A 16,933-nucleotide genomic window follows, 5' to 3' on the forward strand; every position below is an offset into this window, starting at 1 on the left:
CAAGAAAGGGAGGTATGGGATGAACGGAATCTCAAATGGTACCTACCATGGAATATAATCAGAAATAGATCATATGTGCTTATTTTCATTCATAGAACAAGAATGAACAGTAGATATCATATTAGGTAGTCTCCTTATATTAAGGAGAAGAAATCTGAAGCCCAGAGATACTTAAAAAAAAATTATCGAAGGTCACATGAAAAGCTATAACTGGAATCCTAACCTTTTGGTTTCTAGTTTTTCCTAAATGCTGGCAACCAAGTAACCAAAGTATCTATTAAAATGTTAACACACTTTTTAAAAGAGGTTTTATTTATTCGTTTTTAGAGAGAGAGAAAGGGAGGGAGAGAGGGAGAGAAACATCAATGTGTGGTTGCCTCTCACATGCCCCCAACCGGGGACCTGGCCCGCAACCCAGGCATGTGCCCTGTCTGGGAATCCAACTGGCGAGTGTTTGGTTTGCAGGCCGGCACTCAGTCCACTGAGCCACACCAGCCAGGGCTGTTAACACACTTTAAAAGAGAACTTCAAAATATAAATTAAGTTTTGAGGAAATTTTTTGTCTAAGCAAAGTAAATATAGAATGAAAGCAAAATTGCTCTTCTATATTAATACAATGAAGCAGAAAACATCAGAAGTCCATGTTTTAAAAAGTAACTTAAAAAAGGAAATATAAAAACAGGGTGATTTTGAAGAGCAGACAAATAACTGGACTGTATGATTTAATGTTGCTGGGCTTAAAGAAGCAATCCTATAAATATGACATTTTGGCTACTGGGAAACCTAGATTATGAACCAGATCTATTTTCCCCCTTTTGTTTTATGCTTTCATTTGCGAGTAACATTTATTTATTGAGTGCTATGTACCCAGCCCTGCTTTAGGCACTGGGTATACAGTGGTGAACAGAACACAGTTCCTGCACTCATGGAGTTTGCATTCCAGAGGATAATGCAGGCAGGGAATAAACAATATATAACATATATTGTCCGATATTGGTAAGAGATGTGAGGCTGATAAGCCAAGATGAGAGGCTAAAGAGTAACAGGTGGTGCTATTTTAGATTACAGTGGTCAGGGAAGGTGTCTCTGATGAGGTAACACTGAGCAGAGCCCCGAATCGAGCAAGACAGCAGAACATGTGAATATCTAGAGAAAGAGCATTTCAGGTTGCAAGAAGAGAATGTGCAAAGGCCCTGAGGTGCGAACCTACTTGGAATGTTCAAAAACAGCAAAGAGGCCAATGTAACTATAGAATGTAGAGAGGGAGGGAGGCAGAAAATGTCAGGAATGTATTCAGAGGCCAAATCATATAGGCCTTTTAGGACAAAATGGGAGTTTTGGATTTTAATCTGTGTGATGAAAAGGCACTAGGAGGTTGAGAGAATGGGAACTTGATTTGATTTACATGTAAAGAGAATATTCTGGTTGCTATGTGGAGAATGAACTTCAAGAGGGAAAGAGAAGAAGCAGGGAGACCAGTTAGGAGGATGTTACAGTAATCTAGGTGAGAAAAAATGGATGGATTAGAGTCATAGTAGTGGGGGAAATGAAAAGTAGATTCTGAATAGATAGATGGATAGATAGGTAGGTAGGTAGATAGATCTGAAGTATATTTGTAACAAATATATATGCCTTGTACATATAACTTTTGATTCATAGGAAGTTGTTATAAATGTCCAGGGAGATCATGTGCACCCTTCGCCTGGCCTTCCCCAATATTGTGGTGCATTACTAAAGTACAAGATCAAAATCTGGAAATTTGACATGAATCCTATTCAGATTTCCCCACTTATATAAGCACCTGTGTGTGTAGCTTCATGTTGTCACCATATCAAGACACTTAACTGTATCAATCACAAGGCTCTCTCGTTCTAACCCTTTATTATCCATACTTTCTCTGTCCCCATCCCTAGCCCCCGACCTCTAATCTGTTCTCTATCTTTATAGTTGTGTTATTTCATGAATGTTGTATAATGTACCTCTTTAGCCCTAGTCATTTTCTTTGCTGTGAAGTGTACTTTATGTGAAAGTGGTTTTTTAAAAAAATTCATTTTTCAGTGTTAAATCTTTTCCCCATCCATTTACCAGTACTTTGAATCTACACATGCTTTTATGTTTGAAGTGAATTTCTTGTAGACAGCATATACTACACCATGTTTTTTTTTTTAATTTTAAGCAAGAGTGGCAAGATTTATTTAGTAGAGTGAAAAGAGATGGTATACCCTCAGAAAGGCAGAGAGCGGGCCCGCTATAGGAGTGGCTGCGTGGATTCAGGAAAGAAAGTTAACCTGGGCAAAAGGGAGAGTCCTCTGCTGCTGCTCGCTGTTCCCCTGCTTGTAAGTCTCGTGGGGACCCTTAGAGTTTAGGAGAAAAGAAGGCAAAAAAAGAACATGCTGGAGAGAAGATCAGGTGTGTGCTTCAAGGAGGGTGTGCCTAGACCATGTGTTTTTTAATCCACTCTGCCAAAGTCTGTATTTTAACTGGTGCATTTAGACTGTTTATATATTAAAGCAATTATTGATAGGTTAGGGCTACATCTTCCACTTTTTACTGTGGTAAAAAAAAACACATGTAATGTGAGGTCTAACCCCTTAAAATTTTAAGTGTTCAGAAATGCATTGTCCAGCAAATCTCTAGATTTCATCTTATATGACTGAAACCCTATACCCACTGAACAGCAACTCCCCATTTCCCCTCCCCCCAGCCCTTGGCAACCACCATTATACTTTATGCTTCTATGAGTTTGAATACTTAATTTTTAAAAAAAAATTTATTATTTGTTTTTAGAGAGAGGGGAAGGGAAGGAAGAAGAGAGGGAGAGAAACATTGATGTGAGAGAGAAACATCGATCAGTTGTCTCTTGTATGGGCCTGCAACCTAAGCATGTACCCTAACCAGGAATCGAACTGCTGACCTTTCACTTTGTGGGATGATGCTCCAACCAACTGAGCCACACCAGTCCAGACGACTACTTTAGATACCTCATATATTCATATAAGTGGAATTGTACAGTATCTGTTGTTTTGTGACTGGCTCATTTCACTTAACGTAATGCCCTCAAAGTTTATTCATGTTGTAGCATGTAATAGGATTTCCTTCCTTTTTTTAAGACTGAGTAATATTCTGCTGTATGTATCTACCACATTTTCTTTACCTACTCATCTTTCAATGGACATTTAGGTTGTTCCCACCTCTTAGCTATAGTAAATAATGCTGCAATATACACGTGAGTGCAAATATCTCTTAGAGATCTTATTTCCAGTACTTTTGGATAAACACCCAGAAGTGGTATTGATGGTATGTTTTTAAAAATGGTAGTTTAAATTTATTTTTGAGGAACTTCCATTCTGTTTTCCAGAGCAGCCGCACCGTTTTACACTCAACAAACATGACACATGGTTTATAGTTTCTGAACATTCTCACCAACACTTCTTATCTTATTTTCTGTTTGTTTTTTTCTTTTTGGCCATCCTAACAGGTGTGAGGTAATATTTCTTTGTGGTTTTGGTTTACATTTCCCTAATAATTAGTGATGTTGAACATCTTTTCATATACTTGTTGGCCATTTGTACATCTTGTTCGGATAATTGTTCAAGTCATTTCCTTGTTTTTTTAATCCTCACCTGAGGACATGCTTGTTGATTTCAGAGAGAGGGGAAGGGAAGGAGGGAGAGAGAGGGAGAGAAATGACTCTCAGATGCCTCTCCTATGCACTCTATGCGGGGCTGAACACATAGCCTAGGCATGTGCCCTCTCTGGGAATTGAACTCTTGACCTTTCAGTGTACAGGACAACACTCCACCCAAGCCAGAACAGCCAGGGCCATTTTCTTGTTTTTGAATTGGGTTATTATTATTACTATATTATTATTTTTCAGTATTGAGTTGTTGAAATTCCTTAAATATTTTGGAACTCAATGCCTTATCAGAAGCATGGTTTACAAATAGTTTCTCCCATTTCATATGATGCCTTTTTAATCTGTTGATGATCTGTTTTGCTATGCAGATGCTTTTTAGATTGATAGACTCCTATTTGTCTATTTTTGTTTTCGTTGCCTATATTTTTGGTGTCATGTCCAAGAAATCATTGTCGAGACCAATGTTATGAAGTTTTCCTTCTCTGTTTTCTTCTAGGAGTTTTATGGTTTCAGGTCTTACATTTAAGTCTTTAATCAATTTTGAGTGGAATTTTGTGTATTGTGTTAGGATTGAATTTTATTTTTTTGAATGTGGATATGTAGTTTTCCAACCCAATTTATTGTCTTAGACACAACAGGAGACACAAGAATACACAACAGGAGGACAGGCTCTTTACAAATTGTCTGTGTAAAGAACCTGTCCTCCTGTTGTGTATTCTTGGCACCCTATCAAAGATCAGTTAACCGTATATGTGTGGGTTTATTTCTGGGCTCTCTATTCTGTTCCATAAGTCTATATGTCTGTCTTTATGCTAGTACCAGGCTGTTTTTTTAAAAAAAATATTTATTTTTAGAGAGAGGGGAAGGGAGGAAGAAGGAGAGGGAGAGAAGCATCAATGGAGAGAGAAATATTGATCAATTGCCTCCTGTATGTGTCCCTACCAGGGACCGAACCTGTAACCCGGGCATGTGCCCTGACCGGGAATTGAACCAGCGACCTTTTGCTTTGCAGTATGATGCCCAACCAACTGAGCCAAACACTGGTCAGGAGTAGTACCGTGCTGTTTTAATTACTGTGGTTTTCTAATATGTTTTGAAAACAGAAGTGTGAGGCCTCCAGCTTTGTTCTTTTTGCTTAACACGTAGGGTCCTTTGTGGTTCCATTTGAATATTAGGATTTTTTTTTATTTGTGTAAAAAATACCATTGGGACTTTGATAGGGATTGCACTGAATCTGTAGATTGCTTTGGATAGTACAGGCATTTTAACCATATTAAGTCTTCCAATACATGAACATGGGATGTCTTTCCAATTATTTGTGTCATCTTAAATTTCTTCCAGAAATGTTTTGTAGTTTTCAACATGCAAGTCTTTAGCCTCCTTGATTAAGTTCATTCTTAATCGCCTTAATTTTGATGCTATTGTAATTATGATTGTGTTCTTAATTTTCTATCAAATTGTTCATTGTCAGTGTATGGAAATACAACTGATTTTTATATGTTGATATTTTTATCCTCAACTATACCGAATTTATTCATTCTAAAAGGTATTTGTACACGTGTGTGACACGTGTGTATGTGATCTTTAGGACTTTCTATATGTCAGATCTTGCCATTTCTGAACAGATAATTTTACTTCTTTTGTTCTGATTTGATGCCTTTTTAAATTTTCTTTACTTGCTTAATTGCTCTAGCTAGCAGTAATACTCAGTAGTATGTTGAAAAGAAGTGGTGAGAGTGAGCATCCTTGCCTTGTTTCTTCTCTTAGAGTAAAATTTTCAGTGTTGTCATGATCTGTAATAGTTTTGATGGGTTGTTGAGGTCAGTTTGCTAAATTTTGTTGACAGTTTTTCTTTTTATATTAACAGGGTTATTGGTCTATATGTTTTATTCTTCTAGAGTCCTAATCTTTTCTTGATAACAGGGTAATGCAGGTTGGCAAAATAATTTGTAAGTGTTTCCTTCTCTTTAATTTTTTGGAAGAGTTTGAGAAGGATTGGGATTAATTCTTTTCTAAATATTTAGTGGATTTCACCACTGAAGCCATCTGTCCCTGTGCTTTTCTATATGGAGAGATTTAAAAAAAATAATATATTATTATTTTTCAAAGACTTCTATGTTTTTTTTAAGAGAGAGGGGAAGGGAGGGAGAAAGGGAGAGAAAAATGAATGTGTGGTTGCCTCTCACGCACCCCCTACTGGGGACCTGGCCTGCAGTCCGGGCTGTGACCTGAATGGGAAGCGATCCCATGACACTTGTTCGCAGGCCGGCGCTCAGTCCACTGAGCCACACCAGCCAGAGCCTTAAAATTATTATTTTTTACTTACGTATAGTTGGTATATCATCTTATATTGGTTATATTAGTTTCAGGTATACAATATAGTGATTTGACATTTTTATATCTTACAGTGTGCTTACCCCACTAACTCTAGTAATCATCTGTCACCGTGTAAACTTACCACAATATCTTCTTCCTCATTATTGGTTTGTTAACATTTTCTGTTTCTTCTTGAATCAGTCTTGGTAGGTTGTACATTTCTAGGAATTTATCTGTTTTTTCTAAGGTCATCCAATTTGTTGGCATATATTGTTCATAGTAGTCTCATATTCTTATTTATTTTTGTGTTAGTTATAATGTCTTCTTTTTGATTCCTGATTTTGAGTGTTCCCTCTTTTCTTTTTAGTTAGCCTTGCTAGTTTGTCAATTTTATTTTTATTTTTTTTGAAAAGCCAGCTCTTAGTTTTGTTGATTTATTTCTGTTGTTTTTCTGGTTTCTAGTTGATTTGTTTCTGCTTTGATCTTATTTCCTTCTGCTTTGGGCTTAGTTTCTTCTTTTCCTGGTTTCTTCAGGTGTAAAGTTAGGTTGTGTGGTTTTTTTTTTAGAGAGAGGGGAACAGAGGGAGAAAGAGAGGGGGAAAAACATCAATGTGAAAGAGAAACATTGATTGATTGCCTTCTGTACATGCCCCAACCGGGGACCTAACCCACAACCCAAGGATGTGCCCTGCCTGATCATCGAACCAGTGACCTTTCAGTTAGTGGGATGGTGCCCAGCCAATTGAGCCACACTAGCCAGGGCTCATTTTAATATGCTTTGAGATTTATTTTGACTATTGATTTTTTTTGACCCATTGGTTGTTCAAGTATGTGTTTAATTTACACATATTTGTATATTCCCCAGTTTTTTGCTTGTTGATTTCTAGTTTTATACCATTGTGGTCAGAAAAGATACTTGCTTTGAATCTTCTTAAATTTTCTGAGAGTTGTTTTGTGTCCTATCATATGGGTATCAGATAATGCCCTGTGTGCTCTTAAGAAAAACATATATTATACTCCTGTTGGATGCAGTGTTCTACAAATATCTGTTAGAGCCATTTGGTCTAATGCGTAGTTCAAGTCTATTGTTTCCTTGTTGATTTTCTGTCTGGATGATCTCTTCATTGCTCACAGTGGGCTCTTGAAGTCCCCTACTGTTACTGCATTGTTTTCTACTTTTCCCTTTATATCTGGTAATATTTGCTTAATATACTGAGGTGTTCCCATGTTGTGTGCATGTCTATTTACAATTGTTATATATTATTGATGAATTGACTCATTTATCATTATAAAATGACTTTTTTTGTCCCTTGTTATTGTTTTTGTCTTAAAGCCTATTTTGTCAGATGTAAGTATAGCTGCCTCTACTTTCTTTTGGTTTCCACTTGCATGGAATATCTTTTTTGATCCCTTCACTTTAAGCCTTTGTGTGTCATTGAAGCTAAAGTGAGTCTCTTCTTGTCAGCATATAGTTTTAAAAAAAAATTCATCCAGCCACTATATATATGCCTTTTCACTGATTAATTCAACCTATTTACATTTTGATTTATTGATAGGTAAGAAGTTAGTAATTTCATTTAATAATTGTTTTCTGGTTGTTTTGTATTTCCATTGATTCTTTTTCTGTTTCTACCTTTGTAAATTGGTGATTTTCCATAGTAGTGTGCCCTGTTTCCCATGTTTATATTCAGTGCATCTACTTTAGGTTTTTGTTTTTTAGTTACCATAAAGCTTATAGAAGCCATCTCATAGATAAAACAGTCCATTTTAAGCTGATTGTAACTTAACTTTATCATGTACAAAAGCTTCACCCTTTTACTCCTGCTTTCCATCTTTTTCTATTTTTGATGTCCTTATTTACCTCTTATTATTTTGTGTATTTATCAACATATTATAGTAGCTATAATTATTTTACCATTTAATTGTTCATAGTTTTGATCGTCGCTCTTTTTAAAGGTTGTTATTTGTTTATTTTTAGACAGAAGGGAAGGGAGAAAGAGAGGGAGAGAAACATCAATGTGTGGTTGCCTCTCACATGCCCCCCACTGGGGACCTGGCCTGAAACCCAGGCATGTGCCTGACTGGGAATCGAACCAGTTACCTTTCGGTTTGCAGGCCAGCACTCAATCCACTGAGCCACACCAGCCAGGACTGATCTTTCTCTTAAATAAGTCCCTTTAACATTTCATATATTAATGGTTTGGTGATGATGAACTCCTTTAGTTTTTTCTTGTCTTAGAAGCTCTTCATCTGCCCTTCAATTCTAAATGATAGCTTTGCTGGGTAGAGTGATCTTGGCTGTTTGATAGCTTGTTTTAGAGGATGTAGGAAGTTTTGAAGCATGAGCCAAGACCAGCCATTTATATGGAAAACCAGCTTGGGTGGGCCAGAAAGTTGGGTGGGACTGATTCTCTGGGGTCACCATGGTGGGGCAAACAGTGTTAGCCAGGTCGATAGAGTCTCAGATATGGCACCAGCATGCTGGCTCTGTGGCTTTGTGGCTCTGTGGTGGGAGAGTTCAGAAAAGAGAAAATGGCCTCCCTTTCTGACTGGGAGATGGCTTTCCCCCACTCTCCCTTTGATGCCAGACACTTCAGTTCCCCCCTGTATGCTACTGGTGCCTTTCAAGCTGCTACCCTGGTGCTGGAGCTCACAGGAAGTGAGTCTAAGTCCGTGTGTGGGTTCTTTAAAAGGTACTGCTTGGGACTCCAGAAGTTTCGTCCACTGACTCAATCCCTGCTGGTTTTCACAGCCAGAAGTTGTGGGGACTTATCTTCCTAGCACTGGAACCCTGGGCTGGAGGGCCTGGCATGGGGTTGGGACTCCTTGCTCCTGAGATGTCCCTCCTGAATTTTTTATCCACTACATGTGTGGATGTGGGACCAGCCCATTCTGTATCTCTGCCCCTCCTACCGGTCTGGATAGATGTGTTTTCTTTAATTCCATAGTTGTCAGACTTCATTCAACTGTATTTCTGCTGGTTTTGAGTGATGGTTGTTCTATATTTTAGTTGTAGTTTTGATGTGCTTGTATGAGGAGGCGAGCCACGTTTACCTATGCCTCCATCTTGACCAGAAGTTCTATAATTATTTTTAATACTCTTTTCCTTTTGATGTTTATACCATAGGTGATGGTAAACACACTATTCTATTACACATTTATAGTTTTATAGTTTTGACTGTATATTTACCTCTACTAGTATGTGGTGTACTTTTGTATGTTTACATGCCACTAATTAGTATTTTAGCTTGAATAGGTCCCTTTTGCATTTGTTCCAAGACAGTTCTAGTGGTGATAAACTGAACTTTCTTTGTCTGTGAAAGTATTTACACTTCATATCTGAAAGATAACTTTTTTGGATAGAGTATTATTAGCTGGCAATTTTCATCTTTCAACACTTTGAATATGATATTCCATTCTCATCTGGTCAGAAAATTTCTGCTGAAGATCCACTTATACCCTAATGGGGATTCCTTTTTATGTTATCATCTTTTTTTAAAAAAAATTAACTGCTTTTAGAATCATTTCTTTAACTTTTATTTTCTAGGTTCATTATAACGTGTTAGAGTTTGGTTTTTTTTTTGTTTGTTTGTTTTTGTTTTTTTTTGCATTGAGATAGTAGGCAGAGAACTGGTCTAGGTTTAGGAAGTTCTCAGTTATTACTTTATTTAAATTTCATCTCCCTTGTCCCTCTCTTATTAGGATTCCCGATTTTTATTAATATTTTTTTAATTTGAATCCTATATATTATGTAGACTTTCTTTGCTCCTTTTTAGTTGTTTTTTCTTTGTTTACCATTAACTGGGTTATTTCAAAATTTAAGACAGGACATTGTAGACATTACTTATTCATAGGGTCCCCAGGAGTCAGAGATGTTTCAATAGCCAATAGCACAAACAACTCATACATTCTGTCTTCCATTTGCTCTACGGCAGATGCCCTCTGTTACATTTTTAAATTTCTTTCATTATATTCTTCAGCTCCAGAATTTGTGGGATTTTTTAAAATGATTTCTGACTCTGGTAAACATTTCATTTTGATCAAGTATTTTTCTTTTAAGATTTCATTGACTTGTCATTCTGAATTGTCTTGTAGCTCATTGAGTTTCTTCAAAACAGAAATTTTAAATTCTTTATCAGCTAGATCACAGAATTCTAAGCCTTTGAGCTCAGTTATTAGAGAATTATTATTTTCTTTTTTAAGATGGTATATTTTGTTGATTTTTTTACATTCCTTGTCATTTTGTTGTTGCTTTTGCATTTGAATTACTATCTCCTTAAATCTTTGCTAGTTATTTTCATATTGTCTGTTTGATGGTGTTATTATCTGGGGTTTTCTCATTCTTTGTATCAGTACACTGCTCCACTGTTCTTGCTCTCTTGTGACAGAATTCTTAAGCTTTTATGTCTTCTCGGTTCTCGACTCACCTGGTTACGACTCACCAGGTTGGCTACTGGAATCCTCTTTTTGTTTTTTAGAGATTTTTTAGAGAGTGATGCTATGGCTCAAGTTTGTGTTTTCTACCTCTCATAAACCGAGGCCTCTCTGTCTACTGGAGGTCCTTACCATGCACTGCACACAGAGGTGCAGAGAAGGGGCCCATTTCAGAGTGGAAAGAGGTGTAGGTTTATTATTACTTAGTGTGTTGGGATTACCTGTGGACCTAGCAGAGAGACCCCTGTGTGTGGTACTCACAAAGGTTCATGGATGGACTTCCTGCTGAGTGCAATCCCCTTATTACACTTTGAAATTCTTTCTTTTGCCCTGACTGGTGTGGCTCAATTGGTTGGGCGTTGTTCCGCAGGGCAAAAGGCCACCGGTTTGATTCCTAGTCAGGGCACGTGCCTGGGTTGTGGGCCAGGTCCCTGGTTGGGGCACATGCAAGAGGCAACTAATTGATGTTTCTCACATTGGTGTTTCTCCCCCTCGGAAACATCAGTTTGTGGTTGCGTCTCGCACATCCTCCCACTGGGGACCTGGCCTGCAACGCAGGCCTGTGCCCTGACTGGGAATCAAACCGGCAACCCTTTGCTTCACAGGCTGGTGCTCAGTCCACTGAGCCACACCAGCCAGGGCAAAAATCTTTCTTAAAAAAAGAAATTCTTTCTCTCTGTCTCAGAGGTCTATTTATTTTTATTTATTTTTTATTAAATTTATTATAGGTGACATTGGTTAATAAAATGATGTATGTTTCAAGTGTACAGTTCAAATCTTATTTGCCCCTTTCCAAATAACCTGTCTCCCTCCAGTCATGGAGGTCTTGCCTTAGTACTCTTGGTGCTTCTGAAAAAAAAAATGGGTTTCACCAGATGCATGTTGTATAACTAGGTTAACTAGGCTTTCACTCACTACTCTTTCTCCCCAAAGGGAGAAGTCATTGCCATTCAATAGATAGCCCTGGCTAGTTTATCGATGCGGGTGGGTGGTGCTGGGAAGATTTCTCTTACTGCTGCCTCTGCTGCAACCAAACTTGTATTTTTATCCAATGTCATACTGGAATCTCCCTGAGGAAAGATGGACTTCTGCAAATTCTGTCACATGTGTGGGAATCTGCCAAGGTCATCATTCCCCAGGCTTTTTCCTGATTGGTCTGGGCAGGTTTGCTGGCTTTACAGTTTCCAAAGCCTGTGCTGAGGTCTGTCTGCCTATTATTGTTAGATGCACTGGTGGGCAAGACTTCTCATGGGTCCCTTGGTATAAGGTGCTAGGTTTCACAATGGTTCTTTGTTTGTGGATGGATGTCTAGTTCATTATTTAAAAAGGAGGACAAAAAGGAAGAATGTCTTATGCTACCATGATTCTCTTATTTCCCTTTTCATTGACACGTTGGTTTTTCAAGAATGCGTTGTTTAATGTCCACGTGTTTGAGCATATTTCAATTTTCATTTTGCTGTTCATTTCTAATTTCAATCCATTGAGGTCAGACTAGATACTTATGTTTCCAGTCTTCTTAATTCTTAAATTTCGTAAGACTTGTTTTGTGATGTAAAGTGATTTATCCCAGGGAATGTTCCATGCGTACTTATGAAAAATAAATGCTCTCCTGCCATTGGGTTTTACACACACACAGTTGGGAGTATGTAAAAACAGAGTTTATTCTTGTGTTATTATTTATTAATTATTATATTATTTTCCATGTGAACAACATACTTTTGCCCTACTCTGTGTGTATCTGTCAGGTTCATAGTGTTCTAAAGTTGTGTGTGGTGTGCAAGTTCTCTTATGATTTTCTGTATTTTGTATAGGTGTTCTATCCATTATTGAATTTGAGGAATTGAAATCTATTGTTGTGTTGCTCTCTATTTCTCCCTTTAGTGCTGTCAATGTTTGATTCATATATTTGGATTCTCTGATACTGGTTGCATATATATTTATAATTGTTATATATTCCTGTTGAATTAACTTTTATCATTATAAATATCTTTGTTTCTGTGACAGTTTTCAACTTAATGTCTAGTTTGTTTAATATAAGTATGGCCACCTATTCTTTTCATTACCATTTCCGTGGAATATTTTATTCTATCCTTTCACTTTTGGCCTGTATGTGACCTTAAATCTAAAGTGAGTTCCTTGTAGGCAGCATATAGTTGGATTTTTAAAAATTCATTCAGCCACTCTATGTATTTTCATTGGAGAGTAAAATCTATTTACATTTCAAGTCATTGTTGATGTGGAAGGACTTACAACTGCCATTTTGTTGTTTTCTGGTCTATTTTGTAGTTTTGGTCCCTCTTACCTTTTTTGATGTTGTCCTTTATGTTTCCTTCATAGGTTTTTTTTTTTTTGTAGTAACACACTTTCATTTTTTTCTCATTTTCTTTTGTGTATCTTTTATAGGTATTTTTTGTGATTGCCATGAAGATTATATAAAACATCTTACAGTTATAAGTCTCTTTTAAGCCAATAACAAATTAATTTTAATTGTATACAAAAAAGGAGAAACGGAAAAGAAGAAAATAAAATAAATAGAAAAAAAAGAAGCAAAACATTTAAAAATTTAAAAAAGAAAAACGGAATTCTCCTCTGCAGAGGTTGGTGCCTTCTGCGATCTCCCTTTGGATATACTGTTTTTGAAGTTTGTTGGACCTTGCTCCATGGTTGTCTGACGCTGGCCACTCAGCGTGTTGGTTCTGGGCCCCTAGGGTGGGACTCCAGCTCTGGCCAACGTCAGAAGCACTGTTGGTGCTTTGCCTTTGGCAACCTGTTTGAAGCTACAAGGGATCCACAGTTTGTGGCGCACCCTGCTGTACCTGGCTGCACGTGGGAAGGACCAAACTGCTTTCCAAGGCACCCGGCCCAGGGGCAGGCCAGCAAACATCCCTAGGCACCCCAGATTCTGCCCCTCCGTCGGCCTGCGAGCTGCCTGCTAGGCTTAGTCTCTGGGAGAGCTTCTGGCAGAATCCAGAGGATGGAGCTAATAGGTCTCCAGTGAGGAGGAGGTGCCCTTCAGGTTTCAGGGAAGGTGGTGGGTGTCGCTGGTCCAGAGTCACATTGTCTGTCCTAGATTTTGCCCTGAATCTGTGGGGCGGAGCATACAGTATTCAGGAGGGTGGAGCCTCAGGAGCCCAGGAGGGTGGAGCCTCAGGAGCCCAGATGTTGGGTTGGCTTTTTGCCAGGAGGGCGTTTCTATCCAGTCTCCTGAGACAGAAATTCCTGAGGATGGGGTGTGAAGAATTCCTACGGGTGGGATAATGGGTAATTGCCTTCCTCCAGGCTGACACTGCTCATAGGGAATTGCTCAGCCCAGAAAAGGTGTCTATTACTGGTATCTGAGATTGACTCAGCACCAGGATCCTGGCAGCTGTTCCCCTACATGTCTCCCCAGAGCCACAAGCCCTAGATTCTCCTCAGGACCCTGCAGTCCTCATTGCGCTCCTTCTGCTGGAGCCCAGGGTGAGTGGCTGCTACAGCAATTTTGCGCATTGTCCCTTTAAGTGGGTGCCTGTGCCTCCAGCGGGCTCCACCTCTTGTTGGTGAAGAGGAACCCCCTTGCTTTTCACCACCCAATGCTACTATCAGTGTAAACATCTCTTCCCAGTTAATATCCAAACTTTATAAAGAACACATACAACTCAACACCAAAAAAACCAATCCAATTAAAAAATAGACAAAGGACCTGAATAGACACTTCTCCAAAGAGGGCATACAGAGGGCCAATAGACATATGAAAAGATGTTCAATGTCACTAGCCATCAGAGAGATGCAAATTAAAACCATAGTGAGATGCCATCTCACACCTGTCAGCATGGCCATCATAAACAAATCAAACAGCACGTGCTGCTGAGGATGTAGGGAAGAGGGAACCCTAGTGCACTGTTGGTGGGAATGCAGACTGGTGCAGCCACTGTGGGAAACAGTATGGATGTTCCTCAAAAAGCTAAAAATGGAACTGCCTTATGACCCAGCAATTCCACTTCCGGGTATATATTTGAAGAACACTAAAACACAAATTTGAAAGAATATGTTCATTGTAGTGTTCTTTACAATAGCCAAGATATGGAAGCAACGCAAGTGTCCAGCGATAGACAAATGGATAAAAAAAAGCAGTGGTACATTTACACAATGGAATACTACTTAGCCATAAAAAAGAATTAAATCTTACCATTTGTGACATGGGTGGACCTAGAGGGTATTATGCTAAATAAAATAAGCCAGAGAAAGACAAATACCATATGATTTCATTTATTTGTAGAATCTAAATAACAAAATAAATAAACAAACAAAATTGAAACAGACTCATACAGAGGATAGGCTGACAGTTGCCAGAGGTGAGGCGAGTTTGGGGGACTGGGTGAAAAAGGTGAAGGGGTATTAGTACAGATTGGTAGCTACAAAATAGTCATGGGGATATAAAGTACAGCATTGGGAATATAGTCAATGATACTGTGGTATATGTATGGTGGCAGGTGGGTAATATTGAAATATTGGGGGAACACTTTGTAAAGTATATGACTGTTAATCCACTATATTGCGCACCTGAAAGTAATACAAAATAATATTGAATGTAAACTGCAATTGAAAAAATTTTTAAACAATTTTATTTATTTAATTTTAGAGACAGGGGAAGGGAGGGACACAGAGAGGGAGAGAAACATCAATCAGTTGCCTCTTACACAGCCCCAACCAGGGACCTGGTCCACAACCCAGGCGTGTGTCCTGACTGGGACTTGAACAGTCAACGTTTTGGTTTGCAGGCTGACATTCAGTCCACTGAGCCACACCAGCCAGGGAGAAAATTTTTTTAAAAATTTAAAAAGACATTGTTGAGGGATTGGAAAGACAAGCCACAGTCTGGGGGAAAATATTTACAAATCACATATCTGATAAAGAACTTAAATACGAAATATATAAAGAATTATCAAAACCCCCCACCTCTCTGGCAACCATCAGTCTGTTTTCTGTATCTATGAATCTGTTTCTGTTTTGATTTTTCATTTATATTTGTCTTTAGATTCCACATATAATTTGTCAGAGAAAGACAAATACCATATGAACATATCTGTTTTTAGATACAAGCCAAAAGCTGTTTTGTTCACATAGACTTTTCATTTCTGTCTTAAGACAATATTTGGTTTACTCTTTGTTATCATCATTTGGTTTCGTCATCTATAAATTGAGATTCTAATGAATAGTTGCTATTATCTATAAGTAATAGTGTTAGATTCATAGTTAACTAGTTTGTAAAGCCTTTGAACCAAAGTATTATTTATTCTTTCCTTAAAATAAGTAAAAATAAAAGCTCACTAATATGAAAAACACCCAATTTTTTAAAAAAATGATGAATATTTCAATAGATACTTCTACCACAAAAGAGATACCAATTGCAAGTAAGCACTGGAATAAATATTAAATATAATTAATCATTAGAGAAATGCAAATTAAAAGCACCGTGAGTTTCTACTGCATACCTATTAGAATGACTAAAAATTTTTTTAAAAACCTGACCATAAAAAATGTTAGCAAGGATATAGAAAAACTAGAACTCATACATCCATTGCTGGTGAGAATGTAAATTGATGTGACTACTTTCGAAAACAGTTTGGCAGCTCCTTAGAAAGTTAAATGTGTAACTACATATGAACCAATCTTTCCACTCATAGTTACTTAACCAAGGGAAATGAAAACATATGTTCATACACAGATTTGTATACAATATTTATAGCAATTTTAGTTGTAAAACTGGGAATAGCCCCAAGGTTCATCAACAGGTGAACGAAAAAACAAATGCTGATCTATAAATACAGTGGAATACTACTCACCAGTGGTCTAAGAGGTGGAAGGAAAAATGTTCTAGGGGTCAGAAGACTGGTATTCCAGTTCTGCCTCCACCAGTGTAGATTTTTATGACATGGAATAAGTCACATAACATTTCAGGGCTTCAGTTTCCTCGTTTAGGTAACAAGGAAATAATATTTACCTTGTTTATTTCATATGTTGGTTCTAAAACTCAAATGAGGTAAATATATGGACTTGTTTGGTAAACTATCATTTGCATGACATTTTTCTTGTCATTTAAATTTCTTTTTCCAGTTGAAGCTATGAAAATATATTTTCTGAAACTTGAAATTTTCTTTTCATGTTTTCTCATATGAAAGAAGGCTATAGCCTGAGAGCTACTTTAAATCCTAAGTAATAATTGGTACATTTTGACATTCTCAGAAAGTTGATTCGTGTATGCTAAGACATAGCAAGAATACCATCATGTCTGTTCCCTTTTCAGCACATCAACAGTATTTATGCCCTGTCTTTGAATTCTATTGCTTGGCTTCTGGATTACAATAAGAGATTTGGGGCACTAATATGTTCAATCCGTCTGTTACTCTGACATGGCCAACTCAAATAGTCTTCAGATTGGAGCATATCTTTATTGTGAGAAAACTTACACATGTAAATTGGGAATCAACAGTTGTACACATTTCTTCTTTGCGTTTGGTTTAGTGACCTTCTTGAAGCCATATCTGTGTGAGAACATAAAACAAA

General features: G+C 37.7%; 1 pseudogene; it reads left to right on the forward strand.

Annotated features, from left to right (window-relative positions):
• Positions 1-2,213: 2,213 nt before the first annotated feature.
• Positions 2,214-16,933, forward strand: part of LOC129071090 (lipid scramblase CLPTM1L-like) — a 30,905-nt pseudogene continuing 16,185 nt past the window's right edge.

Source organism: Pteronotus mesoamericanus, unplaced genomic scaffold (assembly GCF_021234165.1).
Source record: "Pteronotus mesoamericanus isolate MK-2021 breed Mesoamerican mustached bat unplaced genomic scaffold, CSHL_Meso_final contig_256, whole genome shotgun sequence".
NCBI lineage: Eukaryota > Metazoa > Chordata > Mammalia > Chiroptera > Mormoopidae > Pteronotus > Pteronotus mesoamericanus.